The 23,820-nt window shown below is 43.6% G+C and overlaps 1 protein-coding gene across 2 annotated transcripts in view; it reads right to left on the reverse strand.

The window, feature by feature from the left end:
* Window positions 1-23,820, reverse strand: part of LOC120920653 (interferon-induced very large GTPase 1-like) — a 45,401-nt gene that overhangs the window by 15,775 nt on the left and 5,806 nt on the right. The gene's annotated exons all lie outside the window — the stretch shown is intronic.

Here is a 23,820-nt window from a genome sequence, read left to right on the forward strand (position 1 = left end):
TATGACTCTGTATCAACTACTACTGTTAATACTACTGCTGCTGCTTCTGCTGCTGCTGCTGCCCAGTCAAGACACCTATGTCAGCAGTTATTTGACACTCTATATACTCCTATTCCTACTGCTGTTCATGATGGCACCTCCTGCCCATGTGATATGACTCTGTATCAACTACTACTGTTAATACTACTGCTGCTTCTGCTGCTGCTGCCCAGTCAAGACACCTATGTCAGCAGTTATTTGACACTCTATATACTCCTATTCCTACTGCTGTTCATCATGGCACCTCCTGCCCATGTGATATGACTCTGTATCAACTACTACTGTTAATACTACTGCTGCTGCTTCTGCTGCTGCTGCTGCCCAGTCAAGACACCTATGTCAGCAGTTATTTGACACTCTATATACTCCTATTCCTACTGCTGTTCATGATGGCACCTCCTGCCCATGTGATATGACTCTGTATCAACTACTACTGTTAATACTACTGCTGCTTCTGCTGCTGCTGCCCAGTCAATACACCTATGTCAGCAGTTATTTGACACTCTATATACTCCTATTCCTACTGCTGTTCATCATGGCACCTCCTGCCCATGTGATATGACTCTGTATCAACTACTACTGTTAATACTACTGCTGCTGCTTCTGCTGCTGCTGCTGCCCAGTCAAGACACCTATGTCAGCAGTTATTTGACACTCTATATACTCCTATTCCTACTGCTGTTCATGATGGCACCTCCTGCCCATGTGATATGACTCTGTATCAACTACTACTGTTAATACTACTGCTGCTTCTGCTGCTGCTGCCCAGTCAATACACCTATGTCAGCAGTTATTTGACACTCTATATACTCCTATTCCTACTGCTGTTCATCATGGCACCTCCTGCCCATGTGATATGACTCTGTATCAACTACTACTGTTAATACTACTGCTGCTGCTTCTGCTGCTGCTGCTGCCCAGTCAAGACACCTATGTCAGCAGTTATTTGACACTCTATATACTCCTATTCCTACTGCTGTTCATGATGGCACCTCCTGCCCATGTGATATGACTCTGTATCAACTACTACTGTTAATACTACTGCTGCTTCTGCTGCTGCTGCCCAGTCAAGACACCTATGTCAGCAGTTATTTGACACTCTATATACTCCTATTCCTACTGCTGTTCATGATGGCACCTCCTGCCCATGTGATATGACTCTGTATCAACTACTACTGTTAATACTACTACTGCTGCTTCTGCTGCCCAGTCAAGACACCTATGTCAGCAGTTATTTCACACCCTATATACTCTTATTAAGACTGCTGTTCATCATGGCACCTCTTGCCCGAGTGATTTGACACTGTATTGTCAATGTCTACTACTACTATTACAGCTCAGTCAAGACACCTGTGTCCCAATTTTTTGGTACACTATTGACTACTATGACCACTACTGATGCTGTAAAGTATTCCCCAAGTGTTTTTATGCTATGTATTACTATTACCACTACTGCTTGTAAATCATGCCTGTGTGATACTTAGTGGGAATGCTTTAATAAGCATTCCTAGTATGGATACCCGTAAATGTATTAATCTTAATTAGTGTGAATGCTTTAATAAACATTTCCAGTATTGATATCCGTAAATTTAGTAATCTTATTATTCCTTAAGTTTTTTGGTTCTGCGTAACTTCGGCATACTTTCAGCTATTGAGACCATTCAACTGTAAAAATGTTCGTCTCGTTCAGCTAATGATGGGACTTCTTCAAGTTTTTTTCTACTTTTTACACTTTTATAAATTTTAAGCTTTTAGACCCTTTTTTTAAACATTGAAGTCAATGAGAACATCCTTTTCCCCTTTGAATTCACATGCCATGCCAAAAGTTTCAGCTACTTCATACTTTCACTTACAGACACTGAAAAAACTTTAAAGCGGTCACAAAATATTTAGCTATCCGGCTATGACTTTTCAGATCGTTATCGTTTACAATTTTGTGGTGAAAACGCAATTTACGTTTTGCGAATTTTTCACAAAAATGCAATAGGTTATAATGTAATCCTATGGAGGGGATTTAGAGTCTGTCATGTGACCTTAACATTGGAGATCTTTGTAATTAAAAATATCTTTACAAAAAGGGGAAACAAATTGGTCTCACGCCCACAAGATCTACTTTTCATACACAATTTTTAGATCAAAACGTAGCTATGCTTGTCTGGTTTATGGCAATGTGACCAATTCTGCGATACGTATTTTAGTTTTAATTATTGGAGCAACAGCCAGAAATTATGTCTCATAGACTCTCATGTGAAATTATCTAAAAAATGTTGCTGCAGAACTCACAAAGACGCTCTTTTCTAAATCGCAGAAATGGCCACATTTTTAAGTTTATCTACATAAATTTCATATCGATGCGTTTACAAGGGCCGTGTATTTCAAACGGTGTAGTCGTTGTATCAATTGCATGTACGTTTGAGGATTTATTAAGCTTTGTTTGGAGGCTTAAATCATGTATTAGATCTGTGAATTAAAAGCGTTTGTAATGTTATTTCTTTCCATAAATAACTTTCCTGACCTCAGTGCAATATTCCTCCTCACTGACCTGGGGGGGAGGGGAAACCTATTGAGGGGGGAGGGGCGACCAGGAAGTCAGCATACTCTATACTTTGCAGATAGAGAAAGAAGCTGTGTGTCCTAAAGATAGTGTAGTGGTTATGGTGAATGTCTTTGGCAAGGGGCTCACCAATTAAGCATTCCCACTCGCATTTTCCTCAGGAAATGCATTGTCTAGTTATATTATATTTTAATACTCCTGCTGCTGCCTCCATGCTGAGTAAAGCTTCATGACCTTTCTGGCACAGCGGATCCACCAACAGCCTCCGCTACAAGCTACCAGACCGGACTACCAGACCGGATCTAAACAGCAAGTGTAACTATAACAATGAACCTTATGTTAAACCCTGTTTTGCGGCATTTATACTGCAACCATTGGGCTGACTGCAAGAGCTCATCTGCATTCTCTCTCTTTCTTGCTCTCCCTCTCTCTCTCTTTGTATATATATATATATATATTGTTGCTTTTGTTATGTTCATTTTTCAACAGTTTATTTTGTGTTCGTCGTGTCTGTGTCGTGTGCTTTAGTTTGTCCTAGGTTAATGTTAAATAAAATAATAGTATAAAATGTTTTTGCTTATTATGAAGTTAAATGTGTTGATGTTGATTTGTTTGATGTGAAGTTAGATGTGTTGAAAAACCTACAACTCTATCTCAAAAAGAAATGAAACATTTCCAAAAAATAAGTTTTTTTAATACAAAAATAAATTTAAATATAGCTCTCAATCCGTTTTTGAATGCGGTGCATTTCCGCAATCTGACCCGATAGCTGCTGCTCTAGCAGAGCATTTTGTTGGTTGAGGTAGCTCATCTTACGCTGGTTCTGAAGGATCTTCTGGTGCGTCTTTTCAATGAGTATATTTTGCCTCTTCAGATCTCTTGATGCTTTTAGGATATAATAAAAAAACATTTGGATTTCAAATAACGTTACCAAATAAATAAATATTTTTTTTTGCTTATTAATCAATCATTATCATGTGTATACACTTGTTATGTGTCTAACACATCCCGGGAGTGCAGAATTATTAGGCAAATGAGTATTTGGACCACATCATCCTCTTTATGCATGTTGTCTTACTCCAAGCTGTATAGGCTCGAAAGCCTACTACAGATTAGGCATATTAGGTAATGTACATCTCTGTAATGAGAAGGTGTGTGGTCTAATGACATCAACACTCTATATCAGGTGTGCATAATTATTAGTCAATTTCCTTTTCTTTGGCAAAATTGACCAAAAGAAGGATTTGACAGACTCTGAAAAGTCCAAAATAGAGAGATATCTAGCAGAGGGATGCAGCACTCTTAAAGTTGCAAAGCTTCTGAAGCGTGATCATCAAACAAAAGAAGCGTGTGGAAAAACAAAGGTGCAAAATAACTGCCCATGAACTGAGAAAAGTTAAGCGTGCAGCTGCCAAGATGCCACTTGCCACAAGATTGGCCATATTTCAGAGCTGCAACATCACTGGGGTGCCCAAAAGCACAAGGTGTGCAATACCCAGAGACATGGCCAAGGTAAGAAAGGCTGAAAGACGATGACCACTGAACAAGACACACAAGCTGCAACGTCAAGACTGTGCCAATAAATATCTCAAGAAAGATTTTTCTAAGGTTTTATGGACTACTGAAATGAGAGTGAGTCTTGATGGGCCAGATGGAAGAGCCCGTGGCTGGATTGGTAAAGGGCAGGGAGCTCCAGTCCGACTCAGACGCCAGCAAGGTGGTGGTGGAGTACTGGTTTGGGCTGGTATCATCAAAGATGAGCTTGTGGGGCCTTTTCGGATTGAGGATGGAGTCAAGCTCAACTCCCAGTCCTACTGCCAGATTATGGAAGAGACCTTCTTCAAGCAGTGGTACAGGAAAAAGTCACCATCCTTCAAGAAAAACATGATTTTCATGCAGGACAATGCTCCATCACACGTGTCAAAGTACTCCACAGCGTGGCTGGCAAGGAAGGGTATTAAATAAAAAAAAGTAATGACATGGCCTCCTTGTTCACCTGATCTGAACCCCATTGAGAACCTGTGGTCCATCATCAAATGTGGGATTTACAAGGAGGGAAAACAGTACACCTCTCTGAACAGTGTCTGGCAGGCTGTGGTTGCTGCTGCACGCAATGTTGATGGTGAACAGATCAAAACACTGACAGAATCCATGGATGTCAGGCTTTTGAGTGTCCTTGCAAAGAAAGGTGGCTATATTGGTCACTGATTTGTTTTTGTTTTGTTTTTAAATGTCAGAAATGTGTATTTGTGAATGTTGAGATGTTATATTGGTTTCACTGTTAAAAATAAATCATTGAAATGGCTATCTATTTATTTTTTGGTTAAGTTGCCTAATAATTCTGCACAGTAATAGTAGTCACCTGCACACACAGATATCCCCCGAAAATAACTAACACTAAAAACAAACTAAAAACTACTTCCAAAAAAATTCAGCTTTGATATTAATGAGTTTTTGGGGTTCATTGAGAACATGGTTGTTGTTCAATAATAAAATGAATCCTCAAAAAATACAACTTGCCTAATAATTATGCACTACCTGTATACTTCTAGCATCAATACCATATTATGGTTATACAATCTGACAGGTGCGCTTTATATGTTGTCCATTTTTATATCTACATTTTGTTGTTGAAATGTTATTAATCATTGTGCACATATTTACCTTCCTGAATGAGGCTCACAGGACCGCTCTCTTCCTCCTGCTCTTCTGCTTGAGAAGTTGGGGTGGTGGGGGGGGGAAGCTCCTCAGCTTGCTCCTCAACAGGAGCTGGGGTTGGGGAGTGGGAGGGCCCTGGCTGCTCCTCCTCATCCATGTCCTCCTCTGCCGCATCCTCCTCTGCCGCATCCTCCTCCTCCTCCTCATCGGCCTGGCGCCTTCTGCGCTTGGCGCGGACAACTGGCATTGGAGCTCCTATAATAACACAATGTTCATATATTATAAAAATGTTTTCTAATGACGTATGCAAATTCTGTGTACTGTGCTGTATTGTATATGAATACAAATTGATTTATATAGACAGTTAACCAATGGGACAATGTTATATTAAAGGGTCTTGTGGGCACTACAGGGGACTGAGCGTGAGCTGGGATGCAACCATGTTAAAATGAGCTGTTTTTGTCTCCTTTGTTTTGTTCAGACCATCTCATGTTAAAAAAAGGGCCTGATGGAGCACACGGGATTACTATAACAACCCCACTCCTAACACAGGAATTTAGTGGTAATCTATATATATAAAACTCAACGTGTGTGTGTGCATAAATGTATGTATGTATGTATGTATGTATGTATGTTCCAGCATCACGTACAAACGGCTAAAGATATTTATATGAAACTTGGCACACAGGTTACTTATATGTCAGCCACAAACATAGGATAGGTGGTTTAAACCTTACCCACCCCCACTTGCCATGGTCGGGGTTTTTCTTTAAAGTCCCATGCAAAGCAATGGGAAAATTATGTTCCCACATAACTTCTGTGTTCCTGTCTGCTGCCCCATGTCTTTTTTCAACAGTACTATGAATACCTTGGCCGGTGGTGATATATGTTAGCACAACATGGCATCTTGGTTAACAACATCTGACCTTACATGAATTACATATGACCTTACATAACTGTCACCAAAGGAGCTGCGGTGGCTCCACGCGATTGCCACTGCACTGACAACTGATTCACCTCTGCAGCTAGGGGTTCGGATCCCGCTCTCGGCTACCTGTGAATTGAGTTTGGTGGTCTCAGCCCCGCCACTGGTGGGTGTGCTATGCGAGGTTGGGTTGGGAGGACCCCCTCACACCCGCCATTGCCAACCGGGGCATGGAGAAAGGTGGCAGATTGCCTCTGGGGGAGGCCTCCCAACTCCTGCAGGCCGGCTCCTCTCTCTTTCGAGTTCACGCACAAAATACACTTTTTTAAAAAAAAACATAACTGTCAACAATAACTTACCTGGATGATATTTAGCCCGAAGACGTCTGACATTACCCATTTGGCGCCTCTTGAGGTCAGACCACTTCTTAACAATGGCCTTGTGGTCATGTTGGCCGCCAAAGTCAGCGATTAGGGCGCTGACCACAGCCCTTTTCTGTGGCTGCCGCCGCAGGTCATCATATCCTGTTTCCAGGAACTTCTGCAAGATGAAGAACAAAGTATATTGTAATACTTCTGTTGACAGCCTTATGGATATATGACGTAAATGTATGCTATTCAACAATTGGAAGCATTCTCGCCTTATTAATCAATGACAGGGGTAACATGAAAGATTTTATATCCTGCCATTTCGGTCGCCACCTTTTTTGCATAAATATAGCAGCCATTATCATTTGCATAATTATGAATATATTATTAACAACACAGGATACACGTATAGGGGAGATATGCGTTGCTAACTCTTTTCCCTGTCAGGAGCCTAACGCCCCGGGGGGTCAGAGACGGGACCTTTTTCGGAGGACCACTGACGTATGTACCAGTCGCAGTTTTTTGTGATGTCACTCTTTAGGTGTGTGCACATTTTTCACTGCATCCGGGTGGAGTTTTTGGGTTGTGTTTTGCACGCCACAGGCTTTTCAACAGGAAAAAAACAGCTGGAGGCAGAATGGTTGCAAAACACTACGTGTTTGTTACTTAACTCTGGGTTTCAAGACCAGTCCACCTCCAGCTGTTGCAAAACTACTACTCCCATCAGCCACGGTCTGTCAGTGCATGCTAAGAATTTTACTTTTGCTGCATTTAGGGTGCCACAGTTTAGAGACCCGTGCATAAAGGCCTGAAAAATGGGGGCCTGCAGAACTTACAATACTAGAAGTGCCAGCATTCCCAGGCATGCTGGAAGTTGTAGTTCTGCAACATCTAAAGGGCAATATGTATTCGAACGTCCTTGGGCCTTGAGGACACTGAAGTCAGGACGTTCGCATACGTCCTATGTCCAAAAAAATTTTAAATTCATTATGCTAAATAACAAGGAAAAGTGCCAATATACACATTTGCCAACCAGGGTGTCTGCAGCTGTCCAGGCATGCTGGGACTTGTAGTTTTGTAAAAGCAGGAGACACATTTTTTGTGAAATACTAATATATGATCATATATACTAACTTTTAAACTAGACTTAAATGCTGGGCTGGGCTGGGACTTGTAGTTTTGTAAAAGCAGGAGACACATTTTTGGTTAAATACTAATATCTGATCATATATACTAACTTTTAAACTAGACTTAAATGCAGTTGAAGATGATGAAATAACAGTGGTCAAAATACTTACACAAATCAGCAACTTTTCCTCAGACTTAGTGAAATTGCTTCCAACCATGTTGCTGTGTGATTGCGCTGCGATCATAAGTTGGAAACTGGCAAGGCTCCAGGAAATGGTCGCGTGTTGTTCGCGTGTTGATTGCGCTGCTTGGACCGAGATGGGTCCATATGGCTTCGGCTGTATGGACCACAGTAACTCTTTTCCCTGTCAGGAGCCTAGGAGCCTAACGCCCCGGGGGGTCAGAGACGGGACCTTTTCGGAGGACCACTGACGTATGCAACCGTCGCAGTTTTTTGTGATGTCACTCTTTAGGTGTGTGCAAATTTTTCCTTGCACCGGGTGGAGTTTTTGGGTTGTGTTTTGCACGCCACAGGCTTTTCAACAGAAAATAACCAGCTGGAGGCAGAATGGTTGCAAAACACTACGGGTTTGTTACCTAACTCTGGGTTTCAAGACCAGTCCACCTCCAGCTGTTGCAAAACTACTACTCCCATCAGCCACGGTCTTTCAGTGCATGCTAAGAATTTTACTTTTGCTGCATCTAGGGTGCCACAGTTTAGAGACCCGTGCATAAAGGCCTGAAAAATGTGGGCCTGCAGAACTTACAATACTAGAAGTGCCAGCATTCCCAGGCATGCTGGAAGTTGTAGTTCTGCAACATCTAAAGGGCAATATGTATTCGAACGTCCTTGGGCCTTGAGGACACTGAAGTCAGGACGTTCGCATACGTCCTATGTCCAAAAAAATTTTAAATTCATTATGCTAAATAACAAGGAAAAGTGCCTAAATACACATTTGCCAACCAGGGTGTCTGCAGCTGTCCAGGCATGCTGGGACTTGTAGTTTTGTAAAAGCAGGAGACACATTTTTGGTTAAATACTAATATCTGATCATATATACTAACTTTTAAACTAGACTTAAATGCAGTTGAAGATGATGAAATAACAGTGGTCAAAATACTTACACAAATCAGCAACTTTTCCTCAGACTTTGAGAAATTGCTTCCCACCATGTTGCTGTAATATTGGGAAACTGGCAAGGCTCCAGGAAATGGTCGCGTGTTGTTCGCGCAATTGCGCATGCGCGATCGAAAAATCGCAATCGCAATATGTATTTTGGTTAAAATATCATACATATTCGATTTCAGAGTGCTGCTACAGCAGTTTTCGAAATATCTGCAATAAATTTCGCATTCGCATGTTGCGATATTTCGATAAAATATCAGGAATATTCTGAGCCAATCAGAGCGCTCCTCCAGCATATCTCGAAATTGCGCAATAAATATCGCATTCGCATGTTGCGATATTTCGATAAAATATCACGAATATTCTGAGCCAATCAGAGCGCTCCTCCAGCATATCTCGAAATTGCGCAATAAATATCGCATTCGCATGTTGCGATATTTCGATAAAATATCACGAATATTCTGAGCCAATCAGAGCGCTCCTCCAGCATATCTCGAAATTGCGCAATAAATATCGCATTCGCATGTTGCAATATTTCGATAAAATATCACGAATATTCTAAGCCAATCAGAGCGCTCCTACCGCAGTTATTAAAAAAATCGCAATTATTTTCGCATTCGCAATAGCGAAAAATCGCATTCAATTAATTTCGATAAAATATCACGAATATTCGAATTTAGCGAATATATCTCGAATATTCGAATATATATTCGAGATATATCGCGAAATCGAATATGGCATATTCTGCTCAACACTAGTCTCAGCACAAAAGTCACAAATAATACCTGTATAGTTTGTAATACAGTATGTGTGTAACGTCAGTTTCCATTTGTTGCCTTTTGGCATTCCCAGATATTCAATCCTAAGAGAAAATAGCCTTGAGAACATACTTTATAACCAGAGGTGTTAAAGAAAGTCAATGGAGAAAAAAAGCCTGAAGGTGTGGTGCAGCGTGGTGCGACGGCAATAATTCACAGTCAGGTGCAATTGAAGACTTGTATTGAAGTAATGCAGCAACAGTTCAAAACAAACCCAGTGAAAAGGCCGCCCAACCTGGTGCACTCACAGTTGTCAGCAACATGAAAAGAGCAGGTTTCAGCAGGACTGACAACGTCTGTTAAGAGGGCAGAATGCAGCCTGAACATCTCATGCCCAAGCGGGAAGATGTCCAGAGGAGTAGTGACCCTATGCTTTCCCTCCTAATCAGGAACCTTTTCTTAATGCTAGTACTGTCCCTATCAGACGGGATACCTTTCCTTATACTACCCACTCCCACAAAGCACGCCAAATCTGGGAGCCAGGGTCTTAAATAGGCTCGGCCTGACCCAAGATGGCTGCCAAAGTTACATGGGGCAGCAGCTTGAAGTTCACTTGGCCAAATACCAATTTGTCTAGCTGCTTGCACAGGATTCACTTATTGGCACCTGTTGGAAGGCAACATGAATTATTATAATTTATGGATTTTCTACACATCTGTTTTCATTCCATTCTGTCAGCCAGGCTGATGCTTGTAGTTTCCTGGAGGACAGGATGCCGCCCCTCCCCCCAGGTTGTAATGAAGCCAGTTAAGCCTCTAAATTTATATGATCCTAGTGGCTCCAATCTGTCTGTGAGATTTCTTGATTAGCCCCTCCGTAAATAATCTTCAAAGGGAGGTGTAACTGCCAACATAAGTAATGACAATGATCAAAGGCTAGCAAGCTATTGGAGCTGATATGGGCAATACTGCCCCCAGAGGCCAAGTATGGCAGGACAGTCAGTAATATAATCTATTGAGGAGGATTGTCCTGTGAACAATATGATTTGTCCAGAAGAAAAGGGGTTGGCAATGGGGGGAGTTTGAGTGAGTTATGACTGAGGTTCTTTAAATAGGACCGTTTGAAACAGAGAGCCCTCTTTTAACATCTGAGCTCAGCCAACAAGGATTCTACCTAGAAGAAGTGTTAAAGGGTCACTAAAGGGATTTTTTTTAGCTAAATAGCTTCCTTTACCTTACTGCAGTCCTGGTTTCATGTGCTCATTGTTCGTTTTTGCTCTGATGTTGCTGTAATTCTGCTCTGTTCTGGACACTTCTTGGTTGTCTGTTTCCTGATCACCACAGTACTGGGAGATTCTAGTTTTGTTTTCCAAACCAATACTGCTCTATGGGTCTGTCCAGCACAGAAGCATCAAATAACATGCAAAAACTAAGTTAGATGCTAAAACGAAACTGATTGATTTTTATCTATTTTTAATCGTTTTTAAAAGGAATCAGTTAACTATTATGTCTCAATACCCTGTGAACAGTCAATTCAGCTAAAACATTTTTTCCCTTTAGTGACCCTTTAAGTACATGTACTGTTTTATTATTGTTATAGGCTCTATATATATCTGCAGTTAGTGATATTCCTATTTTCTTGGGAAATAAATAAGATATTGTTTACTAGCATACGTGTCTGTCTTCATTGCTAACATTATATCATTGGGCCTAGTATACCCTGATAGACTAGCTAATTTTAGGGATGTACGAATTAATACATATATGCAAAAGTTATATAGGGTGTATAGTATTGCAAAAATTTTACTTTAGCACCTATAATTTGCATACTTTGCCAAGGCATCCCTCATATTACATTATTTCCTCTTCTGGTCGAATGTTTTTGGTCTACAGCAGGGGTGTCAAACTCATTTTCATTGTGGGCCGCATCAGCATTATGATTGCCCTCAAAAGGGCCGGTTGTATCTGTAAGATTAAATGTCCAGCACATCCCCTCCCCTTACATTAGATGTCAAGTGCCACACTAACATCAGAAGTTGAGTCTCCCACTCTCCCTTACATCATAGCGCACCACCTTTCCTTATGCTGCTGCTGGGAAGGACCTGGATGCACTGCTTGAAAAGCAGAAAGTAAGGATCTGGAGGAGGACTGGAGCTCTCCTGCAGCTGCAGGAGAGGTGCGAGGGCCTTGTGTTTGACACCTGTGGTCTACAGTGTTCCTCTTGACTTCCTCTCCAGCTACAAAGCTGCTTCAGATGAGCGCCACCTGCAGTGAAAAAAGTAGACTGCACCTGCCTACAAGCCTAACACTGTAGGCCAAAAACTTTTGACCATAAGAGGAAATAATACAGTATGAGGGAGGCCTTGGCAAGGTATAGGTGTGAATCCTGTGTAAGCAGCTAGACAAATTGGCATTTGGCCAAGCGAACCTGAAGCTGCAGTGGGAAGTGAGACATTTAGTCCCGTATTCCTACCACTGCTAAATGTGAAATCTTCCTGCTCAGGGCTCTTGATTGTTGAGAGGGATCATTATGACGTTGCTGACTAAAATATGATCGGACGTGCGGGCGGGGTTTTATTCTTCTGGCAGGTGTTTATTATGAATGACATGGATCTGCATTGCTGGATTATGTAATTAATGGTTTATTTAAATTGTGGGATTTTTTTAAATGAAAGGACTTTATAAAAACTGTGTGTTTGTAACGGAATGACCCGTGACACCCAGAGACTTTTGAAGGATGCGGGGTACTCCTGTGCCAGCGTCACTAATGACTCTTGGGTCTAGGGTCACCCTATGCCCCTTCTGGCATAGGGTGACTGATAAATGATAATTCATGTTTTGCAGGATATCTTGGAATATTACAGTTGGTATGTCAGTAGGATGGGGCTTTACATTCTATTGTCCATTGTGTGATGCTAATACTGTTTTGTGTCCATTGTGCTAATTAGGTCTGCTCCTGAAAGACATTCCATTGTGCGATGCTAATGACACTGTATGGTGTGAAAAGCCTATTGATGATCAGGTGTGAATAGCTTATTGTCGGAGACAGAACGTCTGACATAAGAATGTGTATTATGCAGATGAATCACTTATTATCGGAGTCCGGACGTCTGGGGGATAATTAACTCCTCTGAATGTCATTAAAATAATGTGATTGAAGCCCCATTGTGTGATGTGTGGGTGGAGTGTGTCTTTGTTCCTTTGATTACTGTAACAGGCTTGTACTGTATATAAGAGAGCTAACCATTAAAGAGTTTGTTCATACAAACCAGAAAGACTAGAGCTTGTGTCTCGGTTTTTCTGGGAAATGGAATGGGTCGTGCCTGTCGGATTGTGGAGTGTCGGATAAGCTGTCGTGGGGCGATGGAATGGAATATCGTAAATGGTGGTGACCGTTAGTGTTTAGAGAGAGAGAGAGAGAGACTTGTAAAGCGCAACACATGCAAACTGAATCGCCTCTGGGCGCTGTATCCATTTCATGGGTAAGGAACCCCTTGACCTCAGAAGAGATGGGTTTTCATCTTTCTCCTGAAGGCCAAGTGGTCCGACTCCAGTCGGATGGTGGTTGGTAGTGCATTCCACAGGCGAGGTCCCTGGACTGCAAATCTTCGATCTCCTTTGGACTTGTATCTGGCCTTGGGTATCTGGAGGAGGTTTTGATTGGTGGATCGCAGAATGCGATTGGGGTTATGGGCTTTTATTTTTTTTGGCATAGATATTGGGGGGCGTTGCCTTGAATACACTTATGTATTAGACAGAGTGCCTTGAAAGTGTCTTTTACTGGCAACCAATGAAGGGATCTCAGTGAAGGTGAGATTGATTCCCATGGTTTTCTCCCAGTCACTAGTCGAGCGGCCGTATTTTGAACGACTTGCAGACGAGTGATTTGGTATTTGGGGAGTCCTAGATAGAGGGCATTTGCGTAGTCGAGTCTGGAATTGATGGTTGTTCCCACCACGACTGCAATGTCCTCTTTCGGGATAAAGGGCGTGAGTCTGCGTAGTAGGCGCAGCAGATGGTGGGATCTGCTGACTACTGACCCTATTTGTGCATCCATTGTCATGTAGGTATCGAAAATGACTCCGAGACTTTTGACTTTGGTGCTAGGGGTGATAGTTTTACCCAGAATGGGTGGGGGAGTCCATGTTGACGCGGGGTGATTTTTCCGGTTAGCGTGAAACAGGAGAAGTTCTGTTTTCGAACCATTGAGTTTAAGATAACTGTTTGTCATCCAGTTATCTATTAGAGTGAGGCATTTCTCTAGTCCAAGAGAATGATCCTTTTTGTTGCAGATGCGGAAATACAGTTTTGTGTGTCGTCTGCATAGGAGTGGTAAAGTAACTTCTGGTTACTGATGATTTCAAAGAGAGGGCGAAGATAGATATTAAACAATACGGGCGATAAGGGAGATCCCTGAGGGACTCCGCATGACACCGTACGTTTTTCAGAAGTGAAAGACCCCAGTTTCACCATGTTCTGTTCCCACATGAAGGCGAATGAAGGTATAACTGATAATAGCTGTGTGACTTCTTACCTTCGTATCCAAGCAGTGGGGCAGACAGGACCGGCAGATGTTCAGGTTAGATGGATCCAGACTCAGACATGAAGATGAAATCAGCGTGGGTTTATTCAATCCAGATAAGACAACAAACGGTGATACAATACTGTTCTGTAGTAGTGGTATCAATGCTGACTTGTTAGAATATGTCCTGAGGCTAGCTGCTGTGGCTGCAGAGCTGCTGCTGAGCTGCTGCTAACTACTGCTGACTTCTGCTGACTTCTGCGTGGTCAAAAACTGATGCCTTCTCTCGAGCCCAAAAATGTGGAGTGTCTAGTCACACAGCCATGAGGGGATACTGAAAATGGCTGCTCCCAGTGAAGAGACCTGCCCAGCAAGAGTCCACGCCTCCGAATAGAAAAAACTTTACTAACAAGAACAGGGACGTGTGGCATGCAAATTCTGGCCAGCAGATGGCAGCAGTGAAAGAAATGCATGAAAACAAACATGTAGAAATAAAGATTAATAATGTAATGTACAAATAACTATAAAGAGAACAGCACACTCCCCGTCTGAAATTTACGTAAGGAGATTTCACTATGACGAATGTCCATAAAAATATAATACAACCTGTAACAAAGAACATGTGAAATGCAATAAACATGACATAGTGGGTTGGCTGACCCATAGCGGGTAAAACTGTGAAGTTCGAGTTCAGTCCTTTTTCATCCTTCAGGAACGTTCTCGATGGGTAATATTAGAATGAGTTCGTTAATCGGCCTTGCAAAAGTTTTAAGCTCACCCTTCCTGAAGATCTTCAGCTCCACCTTTCGGACCTTGCCATCCTTGCTAGGAAGAACCTTTGTAATTAGTCCCATAGGCCAGGTGATCCTTTCGGTTTGTTGCTCCTTCATTAATACGAGGTCTCCTTCTTTCAAGTTTGGTTTTTGATGTTGCCATTTCCTCCTTCCTTGAAGAATATTGAGATACTCTTTACGCCATCTGTTCCAGAAGTAATCTGCCAGGTGTTGTACACGTTTCCAGTGTTTTTGGTAGATATTCCCATGGGTAAATTCTCCACTAGGCGTGAGCATATTGTCCGTTTTTTGGGTAAGTAGAATAGCCGGAGACAGTATGGCTGGTGTTTCAGGATCCATAGATACTGGCACAAGGGGTCTTGAATTGATGATAGCTGAAACTTCAGCGAGAAGAGTGACGAGAGTCTCGTGCGTAAGTCTTGAAGAGTTTACATCCATCAACATAGAATTTAAGATGTTGCGTGAGATCCCGATCATTCTCTCCCAGGAACCCCCCATGTGGGAACTATGAGGAGGATTAAAAATCCAGGTGCAACCTTTCTCCGCCAACTGATCTTGGATAGGCTTAGTGTCGATGTTCAGTTCTCTACAGGCGCCGATGAAGTTACTTCCCTGGTCTGACCTCAACTGTTTCACTGGTCCTCTGATGGCGAAGAACCGTCTTAAGGCATTAATGAGGCTGGATGTGTCCATAGATTCTATCACCTCTATATGAACGGCTCGCACACTCATGCAAGTAAATAGCACGGCCCAACGTTTGCTGTTTGCGTGACCACCACGGGTTCTACGTGCGGACACCATCCATGGTCCAAAGACGTCTAGGCCAGTGTAGGTGAAGGGCGGCTCTGTGCATAGTCTATCCGCGGGCAAGTCGGCCATTTGTTGGTGTAGCTGTTTTCCTCTGGCTTTACGACAGTGCACACAGTCATGCAGTAGTTGGGCCACACGTTTCTTCATACCTATAATCCAAAGACCCGCAGACCTTAACTTGCCCTCAGTGATTTGTCTGCCCTGGTGTTCAGTCTTTTTGTGGTAATGTCGGATCAGCAACGTGGTGATATGATGTTTGCTGGGAATAATGACAGGATTTTGCTCCGCAACTCCTAGGTGGGCTTGATTCAAACGACCACCAACTCTGAGCAGGCCAAAAGTGTCCATAATTGGATTTAAGTTAGCAAGAGGTCTTTTTATAGGAATCTGCTGTCTGTTGTTCAAGCACTTCCATTCTACGTTAAATTCCTGCTGCTGGACATGACGTATTATGAGAGACTCGCTATGAGAAATGTCCTCAGCAGAGAATGGTTTATGGCAGATGTGCCAACCGTGACAATCTTTATCTTCTTGAGTGTTGTGATAACATCTGGCGATGTGCACTAACCTTGCAATGGTTCTGACAAGTCTCATCCAACTGGAGAAATGTTCAAAACGATGACAGTCAAGCCTGGAGGTCTGCTTTGTTTCAGTGACTAATGCGCTAACTTCGGCGCGGATTTCTGGATCATTATCCGGATCCTGGATGCTGTAAACTTCCTGTTCACATTTGTCTGCCCGTCCTAGCAGAAATTCTGGGCCTGTAAGCCAAGTAGATTTAGCAAAGGAACCCACAGACGTAGGCCTGGTGGCGTGATCTGCTGGATTAAGTTCGGATGGTACGACAATGTGTTCTCTCGTCTCAGGCTTGCTGTCCATGGTGCGCTGAAGAGAGTTAGATCTGGATGGCGCTTGCTCCTGATTGTCCGGGAGTCTTACCCTGGTGGTTCCGTAGGGTAATGGAGAAACCCAGTGATTGGTTTTGTGTTTAAAGAACTCTGTCTTCTACTGATAAGGCTACCTTATCGTCATCCTTGGTTGCGCGAAAGACTGATCTCCCCAAGTCGTCAGCAAAGAGGGGAGAAATGATGTCAGGTGGTTGTACGAGGTCTGGAGACTTCTCTTTCACTTCGTAGTGATGAGGACACGGCTTAATGCAAGTTGTGCGTCCGTCTCCACGCACGTACGTTTTGAAGGAGTCGATTTCTGGTTGATCCAGGCATACGTTTCCTATGACTACCCATCCCAGGTCCAGCCTCTGGGCATATGGTGCGTAGTCAGGACCATTACACTGTTGGCGCACCTTGTGCACCCTTAGATTGTCTCTGCCAAGCAGGAGTAGAATCTCAGCATTGTTGTCCATAGGTGGGATAACGTTGGCTAGGTGCCTTAGGTGCGGTTGGTGAAACGCAGCTTCTGGGGTAGGAATCTCATCCCTATGGTTGGGTATTTGATCGCATTCAATCAGTGTTGGTAGGGGTATTTCGGTATTCCCACTGATGGGGGAAGCAATGAATCCTTGCGCCCTCCTGCCGCTAGTCTCAATGCGGCCTGAGCAGGTGTTTAAGATGTAGGGTTCTGATGGTCCCTTTATCCCGAAGGCTTCAAAGAATTTAGGTCCTGCTAGGGACCGGTTGCTTTGGTCATCGATGATGGCATACATTTTTACTGCCTTTTCTGGTAGTCCCTCTGGATAGACCTTGATTAGGCATATTCGGGCACAACATTTCTCACCCTGGCCCTCGCCACATACTTCCAAACATGAGCAGGAAACAGCGGCGGCTGCGTTAGCGTGGTTCTGGGGCTCCCCGCCATGACTTGGAGCGGGACTGGTGGCGACGGCAGCTGGTGAGTCTCTGGGCAGTGGAACTGGGTGCATAGCCGAGGCATGTCTTTCACTATGACACTCCTCACACTTGATGATGGATTTACAGTCCTTAGCCATGTGCTCCAATGAAGCGCAGCATCTGAAACATACCCCAAGCTCGCTGAGGAACTTCTTGCGCTCCTGTATGGGTTTGGATCTAAACCCTCTGCATTTGTTCAGTGAGTGTGGTTTTTTATGAATGGGACATTCACTATTGAAGGACTTGTCTCCTGATGAGGTATTGTACTGTTTACCCGTGGGTGCTGCATAAGACGGTAGGTTAGTCTTTCTAACACTCACGCTGCTCTTAAAGTCTCTGTGTTTATGCATGGCACTCTCATACCTTGGTGATGGTGTCGCTGGAGCTGTAGTGTTGAACTCCAGGAAATCGAGGCTGGGGTCATTCCTCATCTGGGACTGTTCTTCAATGAATCTGCAGAAATGAATAAATGGGGGAAAGGTGATGTCATGCACCCTTTTGTACCTTGAGACTGATGCCGCCCACTTTTCTTGCAGACTGTATGGTAATTTCACGACAATTGGGTTCACTCCATGGGCTGTATCCAGGTAGCATAGCCCGATCAGACGAGGGTCTCTTTTGGCAAGCTCTAGTTCCATGAGCAGGTCACTCAAATCCTGAAGCTTATGGACGTCCTTAAGATTGATCTTTGGAATGTTCTGCAATCTCTTAAATAGGGCCTTCTCTATAGCTTCTGCACTGCCAAAGGTACGTTCGAGTCTCTGCCAGGCGGCAGCGAGACCTGCTTCTGCTTGTCCCACATAGACAGTTCTGAGGCTCTTGATGCGATTTGTGGAGCTTGGACCCAGCCATGAGATCATGAGGTTGAGCTCCTTCTCTGCGTCTAGTTTGAGGTTGGCAATGGTGGCCTTGAAAGTTGCCTTCCAAGCTCTGTAGCTCTCTGCACGGTCATCAAATTTTGAGAGACTTGTGTTAATTAGCTCTCTGATCGCCATAATCCTGGCCAACTCAGACATATCTGATTTCTCACTGCTTGTTGCCACGACAACCTGTGGTGCCGCCGGGGCGTGTAGGCTTTGCGGCGTGAAAGGGTGAGATGCATCCAGGTAGAATGATGCTGCTGCAGGGTTGAGCTGTGATCTAGTCTCTGTAGATCGTGAGGACTGCTGCTTGAGCTGTGGAGGTAGGCCAGGAAACGCCTGATGGCCCTTTTTGTAGTTTCGTAATAACTGTCCTTGAGAGGGCACATCTGGGTGAACACCATCAGATTTCTCGGGTGCTGTAAGTGACACTGGCACTGTAGGTGGAGATGACTTTGAGGTTTCGGCGTTGTCAGCTTGGACGGTACTGCATACTGGGGGTGATGCAGATAATTGTTTCAGTACATAGTCGCTGGTGCGGTAAGCTGAATCTTCTACCTCCTGTGGTAGCGAGCAGACTGGATCAAGACCTTGGCTTAATGCTTGCTCAAGTAGTCTTACTTTAGCTAATGCAACTTCCTCTTCCATCTCTGATTCAAGAATCTTTATTCGAGCCTCTGCTTCTGCTTCTGCCCTCTTGGCCTCTGATTCTGCGTCTGCCCTCTTGGCCTCTGCTTCTGCCCTCTTGGCCTCTGATTCTGCGTCTGCCCTCTTGGCCTCTGCTTCTGCTTTTGCCAGAGCTTCCTTTTCAGTGAAGGAACGTCTGGCTTTGGATTGCTCTGCATTTATGCGGGCCTCTAGTAGTCTGTCGCTTAGGGTTGAGCTTCTTGAGCACGATGATCTGTATGACCGAGAGGAATGTTTGGATGAATTTGATCTGTGTGATCTAGTTTCTTGCAAATGGGAGATGCGGAGTTCCGCTTTATCTTTAGCAAGCAGCACCATGGTGTCTCTTTGAATGTCTATAGATTCTGCCTTGCTCAGTTCTGAAAGGGCTTCATCATTATTAACGTTTTTTAGAAAGGTTATATACCTTGTGAACAGTCTCTTGTATCCTTCATGAGCTGTGTTCAGCCGCCTGATGCCAACTTGTAAGCTTGAGGTATCACCAGAGGATTTAAGTCCTGACATGAGGGAGGAAACTCGCTCCCATAGCTCTTCCAGGTTATCGCATAGCTCATCTTTTGTGGTTTGATAGTTTTCCCTGACCTTTATTGTCGGTTTGAGGGAGCGTCTTGGTCGCACGACTTGGTCTGCTGGAAGTGTGGGTTCTGCTTCCTGTACTTCTTGGTGATCAGTATCAGGCTGCATTAGCTCTGTTTCATCACTGGGGAACTGTGCAAGGTCCTTTTTGTCCATTTTGATTTAAGGTGCGCTGTCTCTTTAAGAAAATAAACGTTTGAATTGGGGGCTGAAAATTGCAGTGTGGCTGTGCTGGGGCACTCTGGCAAGGTTCCTCAGGTGTTTTAAGTGATTTGCGGGGGTTTAGGTTAAAGAGGGACCCCGTGTGCGTTAACAGTTCTGCTATGCGAGCAAAGATTGATATGGGGTATAGGAAACGGCTTGATGAGTTGTGGAGGGCTTTCAGGCAACAGTAAAGATACTGTGGACATGCGGTGCTTGCCCTTAGACTTGTGGAACATGCACTGTAGCTGGGCAGATTCGCTGCAGATAGGCCTGTTGCAGGGCGATTCCTTAGTGTGGTAACTCTGAGGGAATCTGTGACTGGGGTGTGGACATTAAGGCAGTTTTTGACTGTTCTGTTCCCACATGAAGGCGAATGAAGGTATAACTGATAATAGCTGTGTGACTTCTTACCTTCGTATCCAAGCAGTGGGGCAGACAGGACCGGCAGATGTTCAGGTTAGATGGATCCAGACTCAGACATGAAGATGAAATCAGCGTGGGTTTATTCAATCCAGATAAGACAACAAACGGTGATACAATACTGTTCTGTAGTAGTGGTATCAATGCTGACTTGTTAGAATATGTCCTGAGGCTAGCTGCTGTGGCTGCAGAGCTGCTGCTGAGCTGCTGCTAACTACTGCTGACTTCTGCTGACTTCTGCGTGGTCAAAAACTGATGCCTTCTCTCGAGCCCAAAAATGTGGAGTGTCTAGTCACACAGCCATGAGGGGATACTGAAAATGGCTGCTCCCAGTGAAGAGACCTGCCCAGCAAGAGTCCACGCCTCCGAATAGAAAAAACTTTACTAACAAGAACAGGGACGTGTGGCATGCAAATTCTGGCCAGCAGATGGCAGCAGTGAAAGAAATGCATGAAAACAAACATGTAGAAATAAAGATTAATAATGTAATGTACAAATAACTATAAAGAGAACAGCACACACCATTTGTGATCGGTTTTCCAAGAAGGAGGAGAACCAGGGTAAATCACCTTCAGCGACTCCGGCTACTTCAGCTAGCCTAGCCAGTAGTAGTCCATGGTCTACAGTGTCAAAAGCCGCGCTTAGGTCCAGCAGTATCAGGAGACAAGATTCTCCTTAGTCTGCGGCCTCTAGAGCGTCATCCCATATTTTAAGCAGCGCCGTTTCTGTTCCGTGACCCGGACCGAAGCCTGATTGAAACGGATCGAGTAATTTATGGGTGTCTAAATGCAGTTGCAGCTGTTGTACAACTACTTTCTCCATTACCTTGGAGAAGACATTTAGAGCTGTTATGGGCCTCCGGTTGTTTGGGTCTTTGGGGTCAAGGGTAGTTTTTTTTAGAATTGGTTTTATTGTACCTTGTTTTAGCAAGGTGGGCACCATGCCCTCCTTGAATGATTGGTTAATGAGCTGCGTGATAGCTGGTGCCAGTATATCGTCACTTTCTTTCAGCAGTTTAGTGGGGATGATATCATTGGGTGCTGTGCTATTACGCAGAGTCCCGATGATGTTTTTAGTGGCATCGATGGAAATGGGTTTTAGAGTGAATTTTGGTGGTTGCGACGGATTTATGTGGGTATTAGGTTTGTGATTTGGGGGGGGAGTTGGTGACGGTTCCATTTTGCTGAATACTTTCACTGATTTTTTCAATTTTATTAATGAAATAATCCGATAATTCGTTGCAAAATTCTTGTGAATCAGAATTGGGGGCCTCTAAACAAGCTGGATTCATAGTCTGAGTGACCAGCTTGAAGAGTTCTCGGGGGCGGTTAAGGGCATTTGCGATGATGTTGGAGAAATGATTTTTTTTGGCCGTGAAGATTTCTTTGTGATATTTCTTTGTTATTATCTTGTAAATGGTGTGGCTTTTATCTGAAGAGCACCTTTTCCACGCAGTTTCTGCTCTTCTACGCTCTTGCTTTAGCAACGTCAGCTGGTCATTAAACCAGCTGGAATTGTTTTTCCGGATGCAAGTTTTGCGTTTTGGTGCTACTAAGTCATCTGACTGTTGTAGCGCCTTGTTGATGGCGTCAAGTGTTTCTGTGGCTGTTTGTTTTTGTTGGGTTGTTTTTATTTTGTTCCCTAGTGTTGTTTTGAAGAGTTCCGAGTGGAGCTTCTTCTGAGATCTAGTCCAGTGAGTTGTCACCGGTTTTGTAGTTTTTTTTGGGCTGGCATTTTTGGTGATTGTGAATTTGATGGCATGGTGATCGGTCCATGGTTGCGGCTCATTTCCTAGGACGTCAATTTCCAAGTCTTGTTTGAAAATGAGATCGAGCGTATGGCCTGAGGCATGAGTGGGGCCTTGTATTAGTTGTATTATTTACATTTTTTGTGAATAAGTAGGAATCCTACATACCGCTTACTCATTTGCATGTGGGTCAGTATCTGGGGTCCCCCTTTAATTTAAGGGTGCCTCCGGATTCCAATAAGCCTCCTCCTACCTGCAGACCCCCACAACCACCAGGCCAGGGTTGTTGGAAAAGGGCCATTGTCCTCATTAACCATGTAACCCCCCCTCCCCTCCATAGTGAGAGCATGTGGCCTAGAACGGTTAAGGAGGGAGCAGGCATACAATCATCCTATAACTATTCTGTTTGCATGCTTGGAAAAGGGTCTGGTATAGGTTTCTCTTGTTTTTGTGTGGGGGTTCCCCCTTACTGTGTGGGGTTCCCCCTTACAGTCCATATAAAATTTAAGCTTCAGGTATGGAATTACGGGGAACCAATGCCTTTTTTTCAGGGTTCCCCCATAAAATCCAGACCTGAAGGGGTTTGGTATGAATTTTGTGGGGTACCCCACGTAAAGTTTTTTTTTTACACTATCCCCGCCCCTTGGTCTACATTCTTTTGTCAAGCCGGAATTCCCAGCTAACAGCTGAATGTGCCAGGTGTGCATTAGTCACTGGTTGATAGAATGCCCGCCTGGCAGGAAGCTTTCACATTTAGGAGTAGCAATGATACCATTGCTAAATGTTTCACTTCCCACTGCAGTTGGAGGTTTGCTTGTTCAAACACCCATTAATTCCATCATTCGTACAGGAATCTTTATAGACTGTACACAGAGCTGAGGTTTCCCCCCATATTGTTTCCTCTTCTGGGAAGAAAAAGAAAATCCCACATTTTAGGTTGTCCCCAGAAAAGTAATAGAGGAGAAATCTTCCAAAGGGGACACTAGTTCTGGTGACCTGGGGGTCCCCAAGGAATTCCCTTAATTTGCAGGGATTTCCTCTCACTTCCTGTTTGGCTATGGGACAGGAAGTGAAGGGAAATCTCTCCAATGGGACACAGATGGCGACTGGGGTTATAACCCTCTTTTGCGCTATCCAAAAATTTTAAAAAGAGTTTTGCCTATAGTTTTACTTTAAGGCTAGTTTCTCCATGGATCAGATGTTAGGGAATGTAACAGGTCCTTCTACAACATACAGAAGGAACAGTTTGCATTTCCAGGAGGTAGGAGAGCCACTTAATATACTGTTAGGTGCTGAAGATTTGAAGAAAAGGTCTAACTGTTTGTACAAAATCAAATTAAAAGAAAAAAAAAACAGTTGAAGCCTATAAGATGTACCATGTACAGTTTACACCGCCCTTTGTTATTATGGAAAGAAGGTGGGATTGTCCCAGAGTATATATCTCTTTGTGCTTGTGTTTTAATAAAAAAAAATGTTTTTTACCACCCTACGCTGTGTCCCGACTAGTGACTGGGTGAGCTACGGGATCTTGGATCATTCTGTTACCTAGCAAGAGAAGCATATACAGCGGACATACTCCTTTTCAGTACCGGGATGCGTTACAATTTGCAACTACAATCCCTGTCCCATTAATATCCCATTATCATCCCAATCCCTGTCCTATTCCCCATGCCATTACTGCCCCATTTCCCATCCCATTCTCCATCATATTCTCCATAATATTATCATCCCAATCTCTATCCCATTAACGACCAATCCCCCATTCTATTACCATCCCAATCTCTATCCCGTTACTGGA

The sequence above is a fragment of the Rana temporaria genome, chromosome 13 (genome assembly GCF_905171775.1).
Source record: "Rana temporaria chromosome 13, aRanTem1.1, whole genome shotgun sequence".
Classification (NCBI taxonomy): Eukaryota; Metazoa; Chordata; class Amphibia; order Anura; family Ranidae; genus Rana; species Rana temporaria.